This window comes from Tamandua tetradactyla, chromosome 16 (genome assembly GCF_023851605.1).
Source record: "Tamandua tetradactyla isolate mTamTet1 chromosome 16, mTamTet1.pri, whole genome shotgun sequence".
Taxonomy (NCBI): Eukaryota; Metazoa; Chordata; class Mammalia; order Pilosa; family Myrmecophagidae; genus Tamandua; species Tamandua tetradactyla.
Genome location: NC_135342.1, coordinates 66,478,767 through 66,501,578, shown reverse-complemented (window position 1 = coordinate 66,501,578; position 22,812 = coordinate 66,478,767). Strand labels below are relative to the sequence as shown.

The 22,812-nt window shown below is 39.4% G+C and overlaps 1 long non-coding RNA gene across 1 annotated transcript in view; it reads right to left on the bottom strand.

Moving 5' to 3' along the window:
* Positions 1–347: 347 nt before the first annotated feature.
* The window catches only part of LOC143660360 (uncharacterized), a 40,955-nt gene continuing 18,490 nt past the window's right edge, over positions 348–22,812 (bottom strand). The window contains exons 3-4 of the long non-coding RNA XR_013163981.1: positions 5,650–5,722; positions 348–495 (exon numbers count right to left, since the gene is read on the bottom strand). This is a non-coding gene — a long non-coding RNA (uncharacterized LOC143660360). The remainder of the gene's footprint in view (positions 496–5,649; positions 5,723–22,812) is intronic.

Here is a 22,812-nt window from a genome sequence, read left to right as displayed (position 1 = left end):
TACAGAGAACATAGTCCTTTTTTGGGGGGGCCCCTTAACTACCCCCAGAACCAATGACTTCATTGCTTCACTGATAGAGGAAGGCAAATGCAGCGTAACTGCTTGGTCAGAGTGGCTCAGTAACAGCTACCCGTTCAGAGACCCAGTCCTTTTTGTTTGGATTCACAACACATACTCTGAGTAGAGAAATCTATAAACTTAAAAAAATCTCTGCCTAAACTTGACCAAGAGATTAAAGTGGAGGGCAAAAGGGGAGGGCTCAGACCAATTTCCACACGCCAGCACTCATAACGCAGGGCTGGATTCATGAAAGAGAGACCACAGCAAGACTTTGAGTCCGTAGAATTTTAATGAGCCCTAAAGGTTAGCTTTCGACTTCGTTAACAAACAGCTCTAGAGATAATGTCCAATTTTCAGTGTTTATAGAATAGTGGTTTCTTGGTAATAATCAAATTCTGAGGCTGTCTTGAGCCTGTTCTGCATGTCCAGCTGATGCTGAAACACAAACCATCAGAAATTATTAAATGTCTCAAAATCAAACGTGGAAGAAATAAAACGGAGGAAGAAATTTTGCGAATTAAAGCGATCACATGAAACTCTCCTGATGAAATCAGTTCAGTCCAATGAAAGATACTTATTTAAAAAAAAACCTGCACAGATAATTGAGTATTAGGAGGCTAATGATTATCCTAATATTGAGGTGGACAGAGACATGAAAAAAAAAAAAGAGACAATAAACAAAAGAGGAAAGCTTCATTTCCAACAGCTAGAGACTTAGAATCCCTGCTACATGGTATCGGTTTTAAAAGTGTAGAAAAGAATACAGAAGCAAATATTGCCAATAACAAAGGATAGGTCAGTTTGCTGGGAATATGTCCTCTCTCCACTTTTCCTTCCCCATCTCTCTGCTATCCTGTCCCTTTACTGAACCCTTGAAGAACTGCCATAGTGCACCAGAAGGGAAATAGGTAGGACTGTTACAGCCACATTAAACAAGACGACGGGTAGCTAAGACAAAGGGCAATATTTAAAGGTCTGGCTTTTTACCAAAGCGTCAGGTGGAAAGCAGACGACTTGCCCTGCATGGATTATCAGTCTCTGTGATGGTACCAAGACCAGGAGCAGATGCTTGAGCTGAATACGCTGGAAGGAATATTCTTTAGCTTATTTAACATTATGCTAAATTTTAATTTCCTCCAATGCCACAAATCCCTTTCCATTCCCCGGGTTTGCCGCTTCCCTTTTTGTTCTGCAGTAGGGGCAGAAGAATGCGAAGGGTTGATAAATGAACTGGCCTGAGACTCTGTGACTTCAAAGTTTGCAGGGAGGTAAAGGAGCAAGGGGGGCTGCTGGGTGGTGGTTTGAGCTTCTAGTACATCAAAGGGTTTGGGATTACCAGCTGGCTGACCTGAGTTCTTTTTCTGGTTTTGCCTTTTACTACTTATTCCCTATGTAACCTGAGCTGGGTCAGTCAAATCCTGGAGTTGAGTCTCAGTCTCCTTACAAGGAAAAAAAGGTTTAGTAAATTTAGGTAATGTTAAAACCAGAGGGGGCCTCAGGGATCTTTTAGTTGGTTTTCCTCCTTTTGGAGACAGAAAACTAAATAACAATAATTGTAATCACAATAATAATAATTGCAGTTAATATTTATCGAGCCATTAATATGAGCCAGGCAGTATTTTAAGCACTTTACAAGCATTATTTTATTATCACAACAATCCTATGAGGTAGATGGTACTGTCACTGGCTTTTTACAGAGGAGATGCAGTGAGATTCCACACCCCAGGTGATACAGCTGGGAAATGGTGGTGCTCTAGTTTTCTGTTGATCGTTATGCTTTCCCTCTCTTCAACCATTTCCTTGAAGTTCACTTGAACTGCTTTTACACTTCTATTAGGACAACCAACATGATACTATTATGTATATATTTTGCATCAGAACCAGCACTTGTGTACCTTTTGTTAGCCATTATGGATCAAAGCTGCTCCTTGGAGCAAAAATACATTGTGGAAAGAGAGATTATTGTGGAAAAAGCACCATCATGTCAAAAGAATCAGCCCACGCTAGTGTGATGGAGGCTATGACAGGTTGCAGAGTGGCACCCTGATGCTCATTGGTTGAGAGAGGAGACTACAGTTTGCCACATTAACTGCCATTGGTCAACAGCACTCAGAGCATGGAAAAAATATATTACCAGTACATGGTAAGGATTGTTGGGGAAAGGACAATAGCATTAACATCAAATTAATACTGCTTGGAGAAGTGTTACATACACTAGGCGTGACCTAAGGCCAGAGAGGCTAGGCGACTTGCCTAGAGTTCACAGGTGTTACAGTGAGTGATGAAACCCCATTTCAACTTTGATGGTTCAGGTGTCAACATGACCAGGTAACAGTGACCAGTTGTTTGGTCAAGCAAGCATTAGCTTTATGGTTGCTGTGAGGACATTTTGTGGACATAAATCCTCAGTAAGTTGATTGCATCTGTAGCTGATTACATCTACAATCAACTGAGGCGATTGCTTTCAACAATGAGAGATGTCTCATCCAATCAATGGAAGCCTTGAAAAGGAGAAGTGAGATTTCAGCAGCTAGAGGAGAGAATTTCCACCTCTACTTCAGCTGACCAGCTTCTCCTGGGGGAATTCATTGCAAATCTTCATTGGTGTTCCCAGCTTGCAGCCTGCCCTGTGGAGTTTGGACTTGTGCATCTCCACTGTGGTGTGAGAGAATTTTTACAAACTCTCATAATATTTACAGATATCTTCCATCAGTTCTGTTTCCCTAGAGAACCCTGCCTAATACCACAGCCTAGGACCTCCATTTCTCAGGACACGGTTCCTCACAGGAATGACACCTGCCTCCTAAGGCTACCTGAAGAATAACAGAGATGAAACCAAAAAGTGTCCGCGATGATAAATTCAGACATCTGGGCAACGCCATCTACTCCTTTATGATCTGGCCTCACCTGCCTTTTCAGCTACATATTTCACACCTTGAAGTAATCACACCTACCTTGCCTTCTGCTTAAGGTGACCACTTTCCCAGTGCCCTACCGTCATCACTCCTTCTTTGGGTGTAAATACCTGCTCAACTTTCAAGATCTGGCCCCCAAGTTTTATTTCTCTGTGAAGCCTCCTGACTTCCCAGCACTTTCTGTAGCCTGAGTTAGTGTACTTATAAGTCCTGGAATTATACCTGCTTGGTTAGTCATCTGTCTCTCCTTCTTAACAGGGGAAAGGGCAGAGGCTATATTTAATTTATCTTCGTATCTTCAATGCACAGCACAAGGCTTGGATCATCTTATTTAATTGATGAATGTGAAAGAAAGGAAAGGAGGGAAACAGGGAGGGTAAGTTCTCCTAAAAGTATATCCCATTATATAAATACAAAGTATTACCAGCAAGAGTAAAGATGTGCAGTGTTTGATGCTCTGCTACTGTACAGGAATGAGCTTACTATTTTCATGGGTCACAAAATGCAACAAAATGGAGGCCAGTGACACTGCTGGGGGAAAGCAGAGTTCTTTCTGCTCATTTACCTGCCTGGGGAAGAGATACACAATTTCCCCCAGATAGAAAAAGTGTCCTTAACTGATATCATTCACTAGTAGTAATTTGGCTAGCTGAATAATTAATTACAGAGACTTAAGGAACTCTGTTTAATTCATGGCACTAAGGTATATTATCAGATGGCATATAATTTAATGTATTTAAATACAATCACATAGCATTTTGTTTGGCTGTCCTCATCTGGGGGTTTTAGAAGATACAAGAGAGAAAGGAAAATCTCCGAGGATTTTTCCTTACAGTACAATTTTTTTTAAAAAGCTGAGTGTACAACTTGCAAAATAATAAGCTTTGGTGATAATGCAAGCTTCAGCTGCAGTTATCACAAAGAGAACGTCTGCTGCTCAAGCTTCTAACTTATCCTTGTGACTATAGAAGAACAGTCCAAAATGTCACATTCAAATTGTAGTGACTGCAGCCAATTAGGTAATTTCCACCAAATTGGGTCCATTAATACTTGGGCATTATCTTGAGGGAGAAATAGGACTTTGTGACACGGTGCAATGCGGCTGGTGAAATATTAGTGTCGGACAATCACAAATCAGGATCCAAGGGTATGTTAAATTATTCAGCATTTTTGACCTCGTTATTAAATGACTTAATATGGGTTTTTGCTCATACTCATATAATCTTAGAATCCAGTGAGCTTGATTTTGTAACTTTTCCCCAGTCATTCTCCTGTTTCATCTCTTTTTGCCTTCTCCATTCTTTATGGATCAGAGTTTTTGTGTATATCTACTTTTATTTTGTGTCCTGTTTAAATTTATTATTGTAAAAGATAGTGGCTATGGTTTTCTTTGAGGGACATGCAATGAGACCACTTGTAAATACTCATACACTGACATATCAGAAATATGTATATTAATTACAAATTTGGTTCTTCTGCCTTTCTTCGCTAGCCTACAACCTCAGGTAATAAAATAATCTTCCAACTTAACATCTGACTTGGCCCATCATATACTGGAACAGAAAGCCATGATTTGTAACGTGCGACTTTATTTATAAATGAGCCGGAACATTTCTGGAAGTATTCTAAAATGATTACAATGATATTATTTTCCAAAGTAATAAGAAAAGGCAACAAAAATACCCCAGAAAGATCATGTATCAAAGATGCTTATTTGATTCTATTTCTTCCAAAAATGGAACAAAAATGCTTGGAACAATGCTGAGTTGATAGTGAAGGGATTTCTACAATCAGGAAATGCGTTGGCTATTTAAAACTTTAAAGTGGTGGTTCCATAGGTTCTAAAGAACTTTTACCACTGATGGCACAATTATCCTAAGAATATCACTAGTAAGTATCATTTGAATTTACAAGTTAAAATAGATCATTTGGGCAAAACGTGGACATAATGTGGACCTTGAGTTTGAACCTATTACAGATAATGTGACTGTCAAAAAAAGTTCTCATGCTAGCGTTCTTTATGAGATTAGTTCTTTAAGAAATTAGGGAACATTTGGCTGCTTATGGGACAGTTTCTTTTTCAGATATGTATACTTTGTAATTTTGCTCATGATTCAAACCAAAACATAAATACCTGGAGAGCAGAGCTAGCTAAGCCCATTTCATCATACCCAGATGGGGATGAAGACAGGTATAATCACTTCTCTGTAAATCACATTTTGATTCATTCTAGAGTGGAGCTGTCAATCCTTAGGTGCCCGCTGAAGCTGAAAATTTTCAGCAAATTAAACATAGGCATTAAAATAACATTTGAATTCATTTTAATCACAGCAGCCTAGATTCTCATGCTCCCCAGGATCCTACTGTGTCCCCTCCACGTGTGAGGTGCACAGAGAATCCTCACCAGAGGGGAAGGAGAAAGAAGAATCCAGTAGGTGAATTACCCCTGGAAGTGCGTGCCCTTTGAACTGTCACTTATGGCGGCATCTTGCCAACTGAACTATATATAAGGAAAGTGACCTGTGCTGTTTCTTGAAATACTGTTTTTTTTTTTGGGGGGGGGTGTTGAAAGCGGTTAACATATTAAATTTATGTAAGGGAAAAAAATAAAGGACAAAAGTTTCATCCAGGTTCTTTCTGGAATGTATTGGGAAAGATTTGGTGTGTGACTTACCTCCCCTAAAGCCTGGGCGAGAAAGCGGCGCCTCCATTTCAGTCTTTTCCAGCTGGGTCTTTGCTTTTCCCACCTGGAAGTCGAGGAGACAAGTCATTTAGATGTCATCTTATGAGCAAATACATTTTAAGGAAAATCATGATGTGGAAGAATGTCTGGGGAGGTTGGGGATGGAGTCAGAAAGGCATGTATCTGGTGTGGGTTCTTAAAGTTTAAAAAGATGTATTGTGTGTGAGAGGGAGGGGATGTAAGACGTGTGTGTTTTCATCCGCTCTCGGAGGAGAAGATAGGTCATATTATTTGTAAAACCATAGAGAAAAACTTGTTAGAATATTTTTTTAACTTTAAAAAGTAGATACCATTCTGATAGTTTTTTCTTCATTCTTTGATTATTGAATGGTTTCCAACTGATGTTAGATGATTTCCTGTTCTTGAGTAGACAATTGTGAGCTTAATCTGATGTCTTAGTTCAGGGGAAAGAAATAATGTGTCAGTGGTTCTTGGAATCTTGGAAGAGAATACTTAGAACTATGCAGTAGACGGACGTATTTAAAATGTGAAATTTATTAATTTTTTAACATTTCAAAAAATGTGGAAGAAAAAAATACCTTTGTCAATTCCACACCTCAGCAATAATCACTGCACGCTATTTACTGTTTGTCTTATTTATTTATCTCTCTGTATCTGTTTATCTATATCAAGCTATCTACCTACCTGTCTGTCTGTCTGTTTATTTATCTATCTCTCTGTCTCTCTCTTTATCTATCTATCTATCTATCTATCTATCTATCTATCTATCTATCTATATCTATCTATCTATCTTTGTCTGTCTGTCTGTCTATCTATTTATCATCTACATTAAACAATTTCTTATAAACCTGAGATAAGACTCTACATATTATTTAAAATTTTTCTTTACTTATTTCCATTTCAGTTATATATGGATCTATCTCATTCTTTTTAATGGCTATTGAGTATTTAAAATTTAACCACGAATGACAATCTGGAATGGCATGGAGGTAATAACTAATTAATTCTGCATTCTATTTAAGTTGTTGGTTTATAAATATTGTCTTATGCTATGGATAAGGCTACCAATCTTTCCCAACAGGTCATTGAATAAGTGATCCTCTGATTTTTAAAAATATTATTTTTCTTTAGTGTGTTAAAATAGAGAAGTATCTTTTAATTAGTAAAACCCTTTTGATGTTTTTGGTTTCATGGCAAGATTTAAGCAAAAGCAAACAGAGTCAAAAGGAAAATAGAATCAACATAGTGAATCTAGGGAAACCCTCCTTTAGAACGTCAAGAAAATGGTGCAAAAATTTTTAAATTACTGATAAAATTAATATTAATAAAATAAATTATGGTTTTAAAAATAATACACATTTACTGTGGAAAATCTGAAAAACATGCAGACTAAAAAGAATAAAAATCAACTTTAAATCCTACAATTCAGAAATAACACCTTGCTGAATTCCCACCCAGAATATATATGTGTATGCAAGCACACACATACACACAAACACACACACACAACACAGGAAAAAGACTGGAAAGAGATAGAAAGATAACACACTCATTTAAATATTATTTATTTTGTCATTTACAAAATTTCATATGCAGCTGTTTTTCGTTATTATACAGTGATTTAGTAAAAAAAAAAGTATATATTTTTTAAATAAATTGGAAAAGGTGTATTTATTTCAGTCCTACAAAGAACTATACCAATGAGAAGATAAGAACCTATTTTCTGGGTGGGCCACGGGGGCTCAGCAGGTAAGAATGCTTGCCTGTCATGCCCGAGGACCTGGGTTCGATTCCCGGTGCCTGCCCATGTAAAAAAAAAAAAAATAAAGAACCTGTTTTCTCTCACTGCCTTTCTTCCAACAGGGATACAAGTTATTGGAAAGTTTAAGTTGTCTTTCAAAGTGGATTAGTTCTGCATTGTATTTCAACAAATATTCAAAAGTGAGAGCCACACACAAAATCCATGAAGTCTTGAAATTCTGAATTTATCTAGAAGGGTAATCAGATTTCAGAATTATTTTTCATCCTTCAAGACTGAAAATGCCAGACAGCACCTTCACCTCGTCTTTGGGCCTCAGAGTCTACAACGGGCCAGAGGAGGAAAGATCTTTGCTTCTCAGGGTTCATCTGCCCAGCTTCTGGAATGGCTCGCGGGGAATTTTCACTTCCCCTTCCCATTAGATGGATGGCAGAACAGCCCCTTAGACACTCAGAAACCCAGGCCATCACTTTTTTCACAGCCCCACTTAAAACAGAAATGCCCAAGGCAATGGGGCAAGTAATTTCTACTCCCTCTACCCCCCCAAACACACAAATATAACCAGGGAGTTTTGTGTATTTTATATCAATTTTATAAGTGGAATAATAAGCATAGAAAGGTGATATAACAGACCAGTAGTAACTCTGAGGTAGGACTCCAGATAGATTTTAACTTTGCAAGTGAATAAAAATTTCTGCCCCCCAAATATAGTAAGAGCTGCGCCATCACCATACAAACTAAACATTTGGAAAGGTGGGCTGGCAACGCAAGTTGGCCAAGGAAACTAAACCGAGACATATTTATGAGGGCTGATATATTAGCAGAAATGTACAGGCAAATCTCATTATTTCCCATTTCCATTGAGAATCTATTTTAACATTAGAAAAAAAATACCATCTGTCCTTCTGGGGAACATCTGAACATTCAAACAATACCAGATAAAATGGTCTGCTTGCAAACTTTTGAAAACGCCATTGCCTGCAGGGTTGAAAGGACTTCTCTTAGATATCAGTCTGCTCTGCACTAACTTTTTTTATATGATGATGGCAGTTTTTCTCTTATGTGGTGGTATCATTAGAGTTTCACTTGAGTTCACAGAAATCATTTTCTGGCTAAGTTTGTACTCGAACCCCCCAGTTGGTATAGAAGTTGAAAATCAGTGGGGGAGGCAATTAGTTACCTAGTTATTATGACTTTACTTGCTTAGTGCATTTTTAGCAGAGGGAAAAGTGACAAAAGCCTAAAATAATTCTACAGAAATACACAAATGTCTCCTTTTACCTGTAGATCATTAGCACAATGGACAGGATGACAAAGAAGCACTGATATCTGTAACATTTTCTCCTGTTATATTGTAATGCAGTTGTCATCAGTTGATGGGGCCATTTGAGTAAAAGTTACAGGATACTATGGGAAGAACTTGACATGCATTCTTCTCTGTATGTAAATAACTATGCACAAGTTACAGCCAAGACAATTAGTTATACCATCTTTAGATATTATGCTGGTCAAAGGCACATTTGTCAAAGAATTTCTCCAGGGGAACCATTGTCTCTGTTGAGTCTCCTAAAGAGTTTTCTCACCTTGTAAGCACTAATGTCTCTGATGTGTACCTCCTGGTGTGGATTCTGGATTTTGCAAAAATCTGGATTATATTTAACTTGATGAAGGTTTTCCTGACAAATGTGTCTTATGTTTTGCACTCTATATTAAGAGCCCAATAAACAGATATATGAAGTACGACTGCTTTTTTTTTTTAAACAATCACACCCAAATTTATAGCTCCAAATGAGAACTATCCTTTTTGAAGTTATCCAAAAATAAGATCCTCCATTTATTTCACAAATGCGAGTAAAAATTTTTTGAATTCTTCTTTGGGCATTCTCTCATTACCTGTCATCGTTGTTTTGGTTATTATCAATTATGGCAAATGCTCACCATTTGAGAGTAGATTTGAGTTTTAAAAATAGCTAAAAATCATTTGAAACCAAATTTCTTAAACAAGTCAACAAGTTAGATAATAGTATTTTTTATCTAAAATTATTGGGTAGGACCATAAAGTAATGGGTTAGTCCTTTCTTTGGTATGGCTTATAACTTGCTTTTGAAAGCATGCCCAAAAGAGGAGACCCAAATATTTTGAGCAATAGCTATACTGTTGGAATAAATGCATGGCATCCTGGGGTCACTAAGCTGAAGTGTAAAAACTTTTTTGACCATAAAAGTAAAGAATCAACTAATCGATTACATCAGTTTAAGGTGATTCTTTGTCATATCAGTTTAGGGTGATTTGCACTTAACAGTACTGCATCCGCTGGTTTTTACAATAAATATTTACATGAGTATATGCATTCATATGCCATATGCTGCTTTGTAACAGTAGGGATTCAATAAATTACTGTAGTGGCTGCAGAATTTCCATGAAGGAGTTTAGAGGCAGCAATCTGGAAGGGGGGAATGCCCTGAAGCTGCATTTGCATAGCACTTGTGCATGATTGAGAAAATACTAATAGTCTACAGCAAAGACTAAGGGATGGCTGAAGGAGATTATGGGCACCTGTTTCTATAACCAACCAAGAATGTGAGAAACCAATTTAAGAAGGAAACGTCTATTTTCAGATACAACAATGGCTAACCACACAAGTATAGGCACATAACCCCTCACCCTTTGCTCCAAGCTTGGATATATACAAGCAAATTGATGGATCGATGTGTTAAAGAATGCACTGATTAGTGGTAGGAAAGGTCAGCAAGCAAGTAGGTGGGTAGGAGACAGTAGCATCGTAATGGGAGAAAATGGACTGATAAGTGGGAAATGTATGCGAGGGGAGCAAGAGAGCCCCTCTTAGTGCAGCAACGCAGGCTACTAGCAAAGAGCTATCTAATATAAATCTTAGTCCAAGAGATTAGTGAGCTGACTACAAAACCAGGTTCTGAGAGAGTCTTTTTAAAACATTCAATTTCACCCATTCTGGCACTTCTGAAAGTTAGAAATTGCCTTACTGAGTCAAAGTGACTCTGACTAGTTTTTCCCATCCAGTTCTCTCCAGATCTTTGGTATGGAGCAGCAGCTTATGAACAAAAATGAATGAGTGGGTTGCATGCATTACTGGCAATCAATTACCCAAAGGCTTTAAATTGGGGACATAAAACGGTGGCAGGTTCCCCCAGCACTGTTCTATGAAGAAACAACAATCTACGGGAAGCGGATAAAAACATAAACTGAAAGAAGAGGGAATCTGTGAACTGGTTCAGGGATTTTCCCAGTCCTCTCTGGAGACTGCTGTTAGAAAACAAAATAAAAATTATGAAATACAATTCCTTCCATGTCTTTCTCTTGCTTAAAATTAAAAATCACCTTCTGAAGATTTTCTCACTTCAAAATCCAGGCAGGTGCTTTCTACTATCAAGGAAGGTGCCTGAAGAAAAATTGCTCCTATCAGAAATAAAACATTTTAGCTCTGCCACAAGCGGTGAGATCTGTGTTTGTAAGTCTCTCCAAAGGCAACTTCATTTTTGCTGCTGTCCTCTCATTTTCTTTTGATGCATAAAACCTGTAGACTGGAGCACTGTGATTGCATTCAGCTCCAGAGCGGTGTAATTGTAAATATTCATTGGAATTCAAGCTAGCTTTCCCAGGTCTCTCTTAGGGCTGTGCAGCTATGCAAACAGCAGCGGTGCCGCATTAGCTCACAGCCTGGAGGCGACTATTTCTTCACAGCCCCAAGGACCCTTTCTTTATAGAGATCGCATGCAGAGAAACTGGTCTTTAAACGTCTTTTCAATCTACCATTTCCCTTGTTTTTCCGTTTCTCCCCCTGACCGCCCATCCTTAGTGATTCTTTCTGTCTGCCCCAAATATGCATGAAAAAAGAGAACCATGTCCTTGACTAAATGCCATCTTCTGAATGCTGTCTGTGTGTATATGCTTAATCTATTGAGGGGATTAATCAGATTCCAGCCATTCCATGAATATATATATATATATATATGTATAAACTCTAGACGAAAAACGAGGATAGCTGGCTACTCTAAGAAGCAAGAGCATTCATGAGTTATTCCATCTTTTTTTCAAGTTAAAATCTGGAGGAATTAAAAATAAATTAATATGAGATTGGAAATACTAGGGTAGTTATAACAACCCTAAATAAAGAGTTACTTATGTATTTAACACACACGAATTAAGCCAGAAGTTTCCTGTGTTTGACAATGCTGATTCAATTCTCAACGTATTGCCTACTAGGCTGAAGTTGAAGGTCATAGTTGGATTTCCTGGACCACTCCCTGATATATCTCCTGAATGCCTGGTGATTAGACTCCAGCAGAATCCAGGCACTTGCAATATTAACTTCAAAATAATCCTAGGAAGAAATCAATGTATAGAAAAATGACCTATCGAAAGTAATTTATGGAGTTTCCAGAATAGATATGTTATTAATGTTGAAACATCTCAAAGTAAAAGTAAGTCTAATTGAGAAAAGTAAGTCTAGATTGAAATTCTCTGGATTTGGCCAACATTTAGATCTAACGAGGAAAGTGAAAAATCATGTTAAGCAACAAAAATACAGGAATGGTCAAAATTTCACATCTATGAAGAAATTTATTTTAAATTTGATTAAAGTAGGTGAGCTCATGTGCAAATGGCACTCTTCTAGGCATTTTGGGGGATGCAAAGTTGAGTGATAAAGTATTTTTTTTTGTATGCTGTATGGTGGGGGTCATATTTCATTCTTTTTCCATGTGACTATCCCTTTATTGAGCACTATTTATTGAATTTTTGTTGGGGGAGTGTGTGTGTGCATGGGCTGGGAATCAAACCCAGGCCTCCCACATGGCAGGCAAGAATTCTACCACCAAGCTACCTTTGCACCCTCTTGATGTAGTATTTTATGCATGATTTTTCTGTAAATCTTTAACTAATAAAAATTATTAAAAATAGCAAAAAAAAAAAGATTAATGATATGTGGTCTGTGTCTTGAGGGATTTAGAATTTAGAAGCAGAGAGGAGTTGTGCAGTAGTAGCTATGCTATAGAGGGGCAAAATATTATGGTATCTCGGGGTGGTGGGGGGTAACTTCATGGCACAGCTGAAAATTAACCAGACTCTGAAGCAGTAGAAAGATTATGACAAATGGGGTTGGATGGAAGGAGAAGTCTATCTTAGTAAAAAAAGGGAAGAAGACCTGGCTTAGAGGTGGGATGAGCTGGACTTATTCTGGAAAAATGAAGTTTGGATTGGTTGGAGAGTAGTGTGTACAAAGACCCACAGTGGAAAAATAAGAGGGCACAGATGGTGGGGTTTCAACTTCTTCCTAGAATCTAAAATGCATCATTAGGAAAGGGATTGATGGAAGATTCAGGGTAATTTGGAAAAATGGAGGCTACAAGAAATGGGAGCAGTTAGTAGCCTGTTGGGGTATTTGAGTCAAAAGCTGAGATCATGGGCAGCAGTAATGGTCATCGGAAGGAAGCGATGGATTTTGAGAGAGGTGGAGGTAACTCTGATGCAATCTAGAGGCAAATTAAGTGAAGGAGACCCAAAAATAATTTGAACTTTTGAGTCTGAGGGATGGGGTGGGAAGATGGAGATGCCATTATCAGAGAGACTGGAAACCCAGGAGGTAGAGTAAGTTTAGGAGAGTGTGTTGGGGAAGTCTCACTTTCAGTAAGTGGAGCTGTCCAGCAGAATGCTGGAAATGTGTAGCAGCAACAGGGGAGATTTGTTGGGATAGGAATATAGACCTGTGGTTCATCTGTACTGAGGAGACAGCCAAGGGTCTGGAAATAATTGAGATCACCAAGAGAGAGTGATCAAACCTAAAGAAAAGAGCTGAACATTGGAGGAGTGCATTTGTTTAGGGGGTGGGAGATGGAAGAGGCAAAAGCAGATTGCAGAGGCAAGAAGTTCCCAAGATCAACTCAAGTCAAGGAAGCCAAGGAAGGTATTTCATGAAGGAGAGGGTGATCAACAACATAAAATGCTGCAGAGAGATTAGAGGGACAAGGACTAAGAAGATGTCACTGGATATAGAAATTAGAATGTCAACAGTAACTTACAAGAGGACAGTTTCTTAGAGAAGTCACTTTAAAAGGGTTTAGGAATGATTAAGGGGTGAGAGAGGCTAATATGTGTAAATTATTCTTTTGACAGATTTGGAAAAGACAAGAAGGAGAGAGATGAGAAGGTTTTTGTTGTTCTTGTTTTAATATATTTGCATCTTAAAAAGTAAAAGGGAAGGAATCAGAGATTGGGGACAACTATAAAAAACAAAAGAGATGGGGATAACTAATGAAGCAGAGTTATGGAAAAAGAGGGATGGTTCTGGACTAAGGCAGAGGGGGGATGAATTTGGGAAGGAGATGGGGCACTTTTCCCTCTGAGATAGGCAAGGAGAGAAGAGGAAAGGTTATAAATCATTCTGATATGGAAGGAGGACATAGACGGAGTTCATTTCAGAGAGTGTCATCTCAGTAAAGAAGAAAGCAAGGTCAACTTCTGAGAGAGAGGTGTGGGCAAGTGAGCTTATGAGTTCAAGGGATGGGAAAGATGATATCTTTGGGGAATATGATAGAGAGTGAACAAAAAAGATTTCTAACAGGTCTGGTTGATGTGGATAGTGCTAATTGACAAGATTTTGCAACTTTCTCCAGGGGCAGGCAGGTGGGAAAGCAGATGGTGAGGAGAGGCCAGTGCTGGTTACAGGCCAGGTAAGAGCAAGAGAAGTTCAAAAACCCATGGGATCCCAGGGTGTAGTAAAGATTAGAATAGACATTTGAAAGACTTTTTGACTGGGTTACCATGTCCCTGTGGTTCAAAATAACCTGAAAATGGTGAAGAAATAATCAAGAAAAAAAAACAAAGGTAAAGGAAAGCAATAATGTTGCTTTCTTTCCTTTATTCATTCCTTCTTCTATCAATTCATCCAACAAACACTTGCTGACTGGCCCTCCATATCAAGGCATGGCGCATCAAGGCAACAGATCCTAAGATTAGGCTCCTTGCCCTTGAGAAAATGATAGAACAAGAACAATGAACATTTCTTCAGGACATGCTCTATTTATTTGTCAGGAACTGCTCTATAAGCCCATTCACATATTAGCTTATTAAATCCTCTCACTTAAGCCTTGGGTGGGAGACATATTACACCCTGTTTCACTAATGAGGATATTAAAGCACAGAGAAGTTAAGTGACTTTGTCAAATTCACACCGTTGGGATTGAATTTATTAAGTCTGTGCTCTCTGCTCTTAACTGCTATGTTATACTAACTAAAAAGGTTTAGAAATGGGTCATAAGTACGGTGATTATATATTTCAATTGGTCTGGTATAATCCCAATTTATGACTGTTGTCCCCCCAAATTATTCATTGTGCCCTCTTTCACTCAAAGTAGTCCTGGTTTGGAGGGCCAATTATCTGGTCACCTTAGTTATAAGAGAAACTAAACAATTCCTGGAGTCTTCAAACAATTGATTTTTGGCTCATGTAATGGGCAGGGACAAAGAACTGGAAGTCATTTAAGGGCAATAAATGAAATTCTCCCCACCCAACCCACTGCAATAAACAGCCTCAGGCCCCGGCTTCTTTGATTCCCTTGGTGAGATCACAAGTCCCTCTCTCATCCCTACTGCTCTGTCCCCTGAGCACTTTAACCCTCCTGGCTTCTATTAAAGGAGAAACATAGAAAGGCAAATTCTCCAAACTGCCACCCAATGCGGTTCTGCACATCTGTGCTTCAGGAGGTCGTGAAAATGGAACACCCAAAACCCTAGAGCAAATCCGTCCTCCCATTCCTTCTTTTCTCATCTCCTTTCCTTATCTCCGCCCCCAGGCCGGCACTCCACGGCTCACTCCCGACCTCAGGCCTAATCGCCACATGTCATACAGGCGTGCAGCCTCGGCCAGAGCCGGTATCAGGCTGATGCCAGACCATCTGCAGCAATTTTGGTTGTTTTGTGGGTGTCAGTAATGACTTCATTTCCTGAGCTTCCTCTCCCTATTGTCTTCAGCCCCCAGGGGAGAAGCAAGGAAATCAGTACCAGCCGAGAGGATCTGGTACCATAGGAAAAAATGCAGTCGTCTTGTTGCCAAATTAGCTCCCTTGGAAGATTCAGAGATGTACACGCCACTCCTGGTAGACGATTTAAAAAAAAAGGTATCACGCGGTTTTCTAATGCCTACTGATGACAGGAACATGTACAACATATGATTCGGTCTTACTTTAGTAGTGCCATTTAAGATGCTGCAGAGGGCAAAAAGGATGGTAAGGTGTGGCCAGGGCAAGCAGAGACCCAACTCAGCAAACAGAGCAGGAGAAATCCATCCAGGGTTTTCAATATCTTGCTAAGCAACCATTTTTAATGCCTTTTATTGTTGTCTGGATTTATAATTGCTAGTCCACAGAATTCTTTTATTTCTCTGACTGCTTTTTCTGTTATCTACTCTGCTTCCCCTTTCTGTCCCAGATTCTCTGTTTTTCCTTCCTCTAAACTCACTTTTGTCCTGACTTTATGCATTCACAGTGACTTCAAACAGTTTCAATTACACATCTCTAGCTCAATGCATCTTGAGGTGCCTGAAGGGCATTTTACTCTTTTCCCCTCTCTTCCTTGGTAAGCTCATCCTCTAATATGATTTCAATAATAGCTAACATTTATCATGTGTCAGGCAAAGCATTGATGCTTGGAGCCCTCCCTACAACCCTGTGATGTAAGTACTATGATTATCTTTGTTCTGGAGAGAAGGATCTGGTCACTGGCAGACCTGAGATTCGAACCCAGGCAGTCTGGCTTCAGAGCCTGTGCTCTTACCCATGACACCACGATGCCTCTTCACATCCAACTACCTGGTCCCCTCTACCTCACCGCAGCTTCTTTCTGCTCTTTCTGGCATCAGCTGAACTTAAGAACATTTACTTTCCACTGTGCTCTCTGTTGATCAAATCTGAAATCCTCCAAAGTCTTCCACTAACCTTTCTGTCACCCGAGCCTACCCTGACTCTCTGCTCCAGGTTAAAGAAATCTGCAATCCATGCAAATGCTCATCCCTCTTTTTTAGGCTACTCTCTACCTAAAACGCTAGTCCTACCTCTTTACCCTTTTTAGGAAGTCTTCCAATAACCATAATTGCAAGGGAACTTACATAAAGGCAGGGATGCTACCTTCTATCTCCTTATATATCCTACAGAATCTGGTTTAATGTTTACCACCTATGGATACGCGATAAAGGTTGTTAACATACTGCCACAACTCTGCTAATCAGCAAAGGATAGAAGAATTCAGTGACCGTTGAAAGGCACAAATAACTGCGATAAAGCAAAGCGTAAGTTTTCATCTATGTGGGGGCTTCTGTGCTGATTCCAGGTTTGTTTATTCTCAGATTCATCCCTTACCTTTCCCCTGCTCTGCTTGGCTGGGGGCTGACCCTACAGTCTGTGCTCCGAGGCTCCTCCCGGGGCTACCATCTCCCCCCTGGGTTCAGCTAACAGGAGAAGCTGGAGGGAGAACCGAGTGCGGGAGGGAGAGATGCCTTGCTTTGTCCTCCCCTGCTTTGGGACCTGACTGGCAGAAATTGTAGTCCTCTGTCACTCCTGCTCCACTGCACAGGCCTGCGTGACACTGACTTTCCTAGCCCCCCAGGGCTGGAAGCACCACCTCCCCCCTTCATCTCTACTCCTAACGAGGGTAATGACGTCCTGCTTCTGTTAACCTCACCATCCCCATAATGCATAAGAATAACCTCCAGGATCACCTCCTGACTCTGTTTGAAATCTCTCAGCCACTGAAACTTATTGTCTCATTTCTCTCTTCCCCCTTTTGGTCAAGAAGGCTTTCTCAATTTTATGGTGCTGGGTCCTGGCTCATCCCGGGAGTCTTGTCCAATGTTGCCAAGGAGATTTACACCCCTGGGAGTCATGTTCCACTTGGGGTGGGGGTGGGGGTAATGAGTTTACCTGTAGTGTTGGCTTAGAGAGAGAGAGAGGCCACATCTGAGCAACAAAAGAGGTTCTCTGGGGGTGATTCTTAGGCATAATTATAAATAGGCTTAGCTTCTTCTTTGTAGGAATAAGTTTCATAAGGGCGAATCCCAAGATGGAGGGCTCAGCCTATTGAACTGGTTGTCCGCACTTCTTGTGAGAATGTGAGGAATTCTCCAGGTGGGGAAATTTAATATTTCTTCCTTTCTCTCCGGTCCTCCAAGGGCACTTTGTAAATACTTTTTTGTTCTCTGCCCAAATTACTCTGTGATGTATCACAGCATCACACTAACCTGTACAAACCAAAAAGATCTCACTCTCTATTTGAGATTCCATCTAATTATGGTGTTTGAAAAAATTGACCATAAAAGTTAAATGAGAAAGCATGCTACCAAAAATATAAATTTTGCATCAAATAAACATCTCTTCCTTTGGTTTGGCCCAGAAGTTGAAATTTTAAAATACAGACCGTATCATCCTTTGCCCTGTATTCTAATTTACCTTAGTCCTTTGTAGATCGGTTTCATTCATATCTCTAGTTGAAGTCTGATCACTTTTCAACTTTTTAAGATTTGCTATATGAAGTAATGCTGACTTTCATAGCTTCAAAGCTCTACTCTGAGTCTCAGGTGTCATACAAATACCTGAAGTTCCAGGGATCAACCAAGTTATATGCAAAGACCTCAGCATCTCAGAAGTTAGAATTAACAGTTACAACTCTGGAATAGATGTGACTGCTGAAAGAACTTATAATCTAGGAACCTTTACAACAAGCCTTCCCCTGATAGCCTATGCTATCAGTTTCAATTCTCCATGTTTGTATATTGTAGTTAGTCCATATGAGTGAGGCATGATAATATTTGTCTTTTTGTTTCTGACTCATTTCACTCAACATACTGTCCTCAAGTTTCATTCCCCTAGTTGCATGCCTCACAACTTCATTCCTTCTTGCAGCTGCTCAGTAGTCTGTTGTTTGTATACACCACAGTTCCCCTTTCTGCTCCTCAGTCGATATACCCTTAGGTCACCTCTGTCCATTGCAAATTGCAAACACTGCCACCATAAACACCAGTGTGCAAATATCCATTTGTGTCCCCACTCTCAGTTCCTCCAGGTATATACCTAGCAATGGGGGTTGTAGAATCATATGGCAAGCCCACCCCAAGCCTCCTGTGTAGCTACTACACTGCCCTTCAGAGAGGCTACACCTCTCTCAGCTTCCCTACCAACAGTGAATAGGTACCTCTCTCTCCCTCCACATTTTCTCCAGTATCTGTTCATTTTTAAACAGTTGTATTCACACATCATACAATTCAACTAAGTAAAAAAATCAAAGGTTCCAGGTATAATCATATAGCTGTGCCTTCACCACCAAATCTATATGACGAATTTCCTTTACTTGGGCAAAGAATCCCATACCCCTCCCCACTTGTTGACGTTTGGTTTTGGCATATTGCCTTTTTTACCTTCAATGGAAGCATATTACAATGTTATTGTTAATTATAGACCTTAGTTTGCATTGATTGTATTTTTTCCTGAATACCATCCCACTTTCAACATCTTGCAATGTTGACATTCATTTGTTCTCCCTCATGCAAAAACATTCTTATATTTGTGCATTTAATCACCATCACTGCCCACTCTAGGCATTCCTAAGTTATACCATCTCAGTCTTTATCCTCTACTTTCCCTCTGGTGTCACACATGCCCCAAGCCTTCCTTGCTTAACCATACTCACACTCATCTCTAGCTCTTTTTCTTAGCTGTCATCTAAGAGATCCTTGCTGGAATCTTTACATAAGGCTTTGCAGTTCTTGTCTGGACATAACATCCTTGAAAAGGAAGAAAGGAAAGCCTCAATTCATCCATCAGTATATGTGGTCACTTAATAAATATTCATTGATCATGTCTTCTGTGCACACACACTTAAAATGAGAAAAGCCACCTATGAAAGACTCCCAAAGTCGTTCCCAACACCCTCCTCTCTTGTAGCCTTCCCATATAGACACTGGGATGGGAAATACTTGCTTTTCCAAGGTCACAGGTAGTGAGGGATGCCCATGTAACCTGCTTGACTATGAAATGTAGGTGGACATTTGCCAAGGCATGGGAGGGGGTTTCTGGGAAGATAGAAGGAGTAGGCACAGAGGGCAAGTTACTTCTCTCTTCTTCCCCTTCCTTACTTGAACATGGACATGATGGCTGGTGCTCTGATACCCAGATAGCATCTTTGACTCTGCCATCAGGGGCAGGAAAAGCCTAGTTCTTTGATGACAGCTTTAAGTGCTGAATCAGAGACCACCTTATGCTTCTTATGTGAGGAAAAGAAACCTATTTCTTTAGTTCACTATTGTTGTTTCTGTTACTTGCAGCTGAATGGAATGCTAACAGACAGAAAAGACATTCTTGCATTGTAAATGTGTTAAATTCTATTATTATTTCTGGCTTTAGATGTATTTTGTAACTCGTACTTTATTCAGAGCTGTGGTTTTATTTACATTTCTCATCTCTTTTCTCTACTCAGGGTTGGTGATGATAGCTGGAGTCAACAAACTTTTTCTATAAAGGGTTAGACAGTAAATATTTTAGGCTTGTGGGCCAGATGGTCTTGGCTGCAACTACTCAACTCTGACACTGTGGCTTGAAAGAAAGTAGGCCCAGGCAATACAGACATGAATGGTGTGGCTGTGTTCCCATAAACTTTATTTACAAAAACAGGAGGCTGCCCCATCAGCTGTAGTTCACCAACTTCTGATTTTAGTAGAGCCCAGCTGAAAAAGCGAAAATGGTTCCAAATTCCTGCAGGTTTCAAGCCTCAATCTAACTCCCTCAACAATGCCAGTCAATTTTCTTTCCCTTTTTACCCCCTTCACTTGGGGGATCCTTAGAAAAGACTGATTGCAGTCTCTCTACTAAAACCAAATCAGAAGGAATTTAGAGTTCCTTTGGGAGAAATATTTCCTCAGCATACACTGTGTAGCAAGTGAAGAGAATAGTAGGGGCTTTTCCCCTCAAGATAGTCTTTTTTATAGGATAAAGGATGCAGAGTAGGAGAACTAGCGCTTCCCTCTGTCATTCGTGATAGCAAGAGACCTGTGATAGTTATTAGTCTTGTGAATATAATCAACTCTCAGCAGAGGGTTGTATATATTTTCTTTTAATTTTCCTTCCTCTCATCTGTCTTTTATCCCTTTCATGTTCAAGAGATAGGCTAAGGAAATCTGAGGAAATGCAGCTCAATATGTCAACTCCATTCTTTGTTATGGTAACTCAGGTAAGGAGGAGGGTGAGAAGAATTTATAATTATTAGCTAACATTGGGTTTGAGGATTATTTGCAGATTTAAGTTATTATATTATCCCTATCTCCTCTTTCCAAGGAATACTGCATAAGTTCCCTGTAGGAGGTGGATATGTGAACCAACTGTGGGTTGAAGTTTCTTCCTCTGATATGGAGCAGAGGAAGATAAAGCCAGTTTCAAAAATCGTAATGTATTGTGAATGAATTTTTACAGCATTAAATTGAGAGACACTTCTGAGCTGATGGGATCCTCCTGCTAACATGCTGAGAGTCAAATTAATATTTGGGCATGCAAAACACTGCCTAAATTCTCCTGAATTTAATTTTGATGTTCATGTTGGAAAAACCGGAATTTTCCTTTGAGTGTGTTCAAAAGCAAACTACCTCCCGCGATCAATGTACCTAAGTCCTTTAAGGTGAAAGTCAAATAGTTTCATTTCCTTACATCTCTGTTGCTGCCATTTGGCGAGTGAATCTAGCTCTGCGTTATTTCTGCTTCTGGAAATACAAAAAGAGTTCAAAGTTTCCTTGAAGCTCTTATTCACTGTCATTAAGGAATAAGAAATAAAATGAATGTAATCTCAATTCCGGTACACGTGGATTCATGAGGAGAAAGCACATTTTGGGGAGTTCCAAATCACTACAAACTCTATTTAATTAGTTAAGAGTATGAAAAAAGACTTGCAAATTATTTTCTTTCTCAACCAGTCTTTGAACAGAGGCCAAGTTTATGAACCTTCGAACTTCAATGTGAGACTCAAGAGAATTGATCATTGATCATTGTCATTGCCAGAATATGTGAAGCTTAGAATTACCTGACCACTTCAAATTGCTGGAGAGCAAATGCCATTCAATCCAACTAACATTTATGGAGTCCCTACCATTTACCAGATACAGTGATAGGTGCTGAGGAAACAGGTGCTGAAGGGAATAGGTTCTCATGAGATTCACAGCCTATAGGGAAAAAAGACCCATGAATAAATAAATGACAATGTGAGGTATAAGTGCGACTATAGAGGTATGTTCAAAGTTATAGATGTGCCATTGGGAAGGACATGGTTAAATTTATCTGGGAAAATGAGGAAAGGCTAGTAGAGGATGTGATACATGAACAAATCCATAAGTTTTCCTTTTTCATGGTAGTGGGTGGGGTCTGGGCGGGGATAAACGATCTGGCAGTAATTAGATTGACTATTTAGTGAGTAAACAGACCTAGCAATAAAGGCTATCTATTTTCCTGAATGAGCAACACTGGATGTCACTTTTTCTTTCCTTTGGGACTGTCACTTGGGACTTTCAAGAAAGGAAGGGAACTCCATTAGACCATCTCAGAAAAAGTTTGATGTCACAAAGAACACTGAAGACCTGTATTCAAGTCCTAATTTGTCAATGTAACAAGCTTTGTGTCTTGTGGGTAAATTGGTTAACACTTCTGGTCTTAGTTTTCAATTTTGTAAAATGATGCAGTTGGGCCCTACTGGTGGTATGCAAACTCCTTTTTTTTTTTTTTTCCAATTTTAAACTTTTTATTTTGAAACACTTTCGATCTTAAAGGACTGTTACAAAAATAATACTAAGCACAGAGAGAGAACTCTAGTATACTCCTATCCCCCCAGATACCCAGATCCACCGATTTTAACATTTTGCTACCTCTGTCCTATTATTCTATTATCCATCAATCTATCAATCCATCTATATCCATATGTCTGTCAGTCTGTCTATTTGTTGAACCACTTTCTGAACACTTGAACGTACATCATACTCCTTGTACATTTAATGTTCCTATGCTCATTTCCTAAGAACAAGGATATTCACTTATGAATACACCTTAAGGGCAGTTATTAAGTTCAAGAAATTTAACATGATATAAAGCTAGCTGTCTATATTCCAATTTTCTTTAAGTCCCAGTAATGTCCTTCTAAGCCTTCTGTTCTTCTTGTTAGATCCCATTTAAGATGTGTATTGCTTATAATTGTCATAGTTTCTGTAGTTGCTTCTCTCTCTTTTTCTCTCTCACCTTCTCTCTCTCCCTCCCTCCCTTCATTCCTTCCTTCCTTCCCTTCTTTCTTTCTTGTGCATACACATATACAACATAAACTTT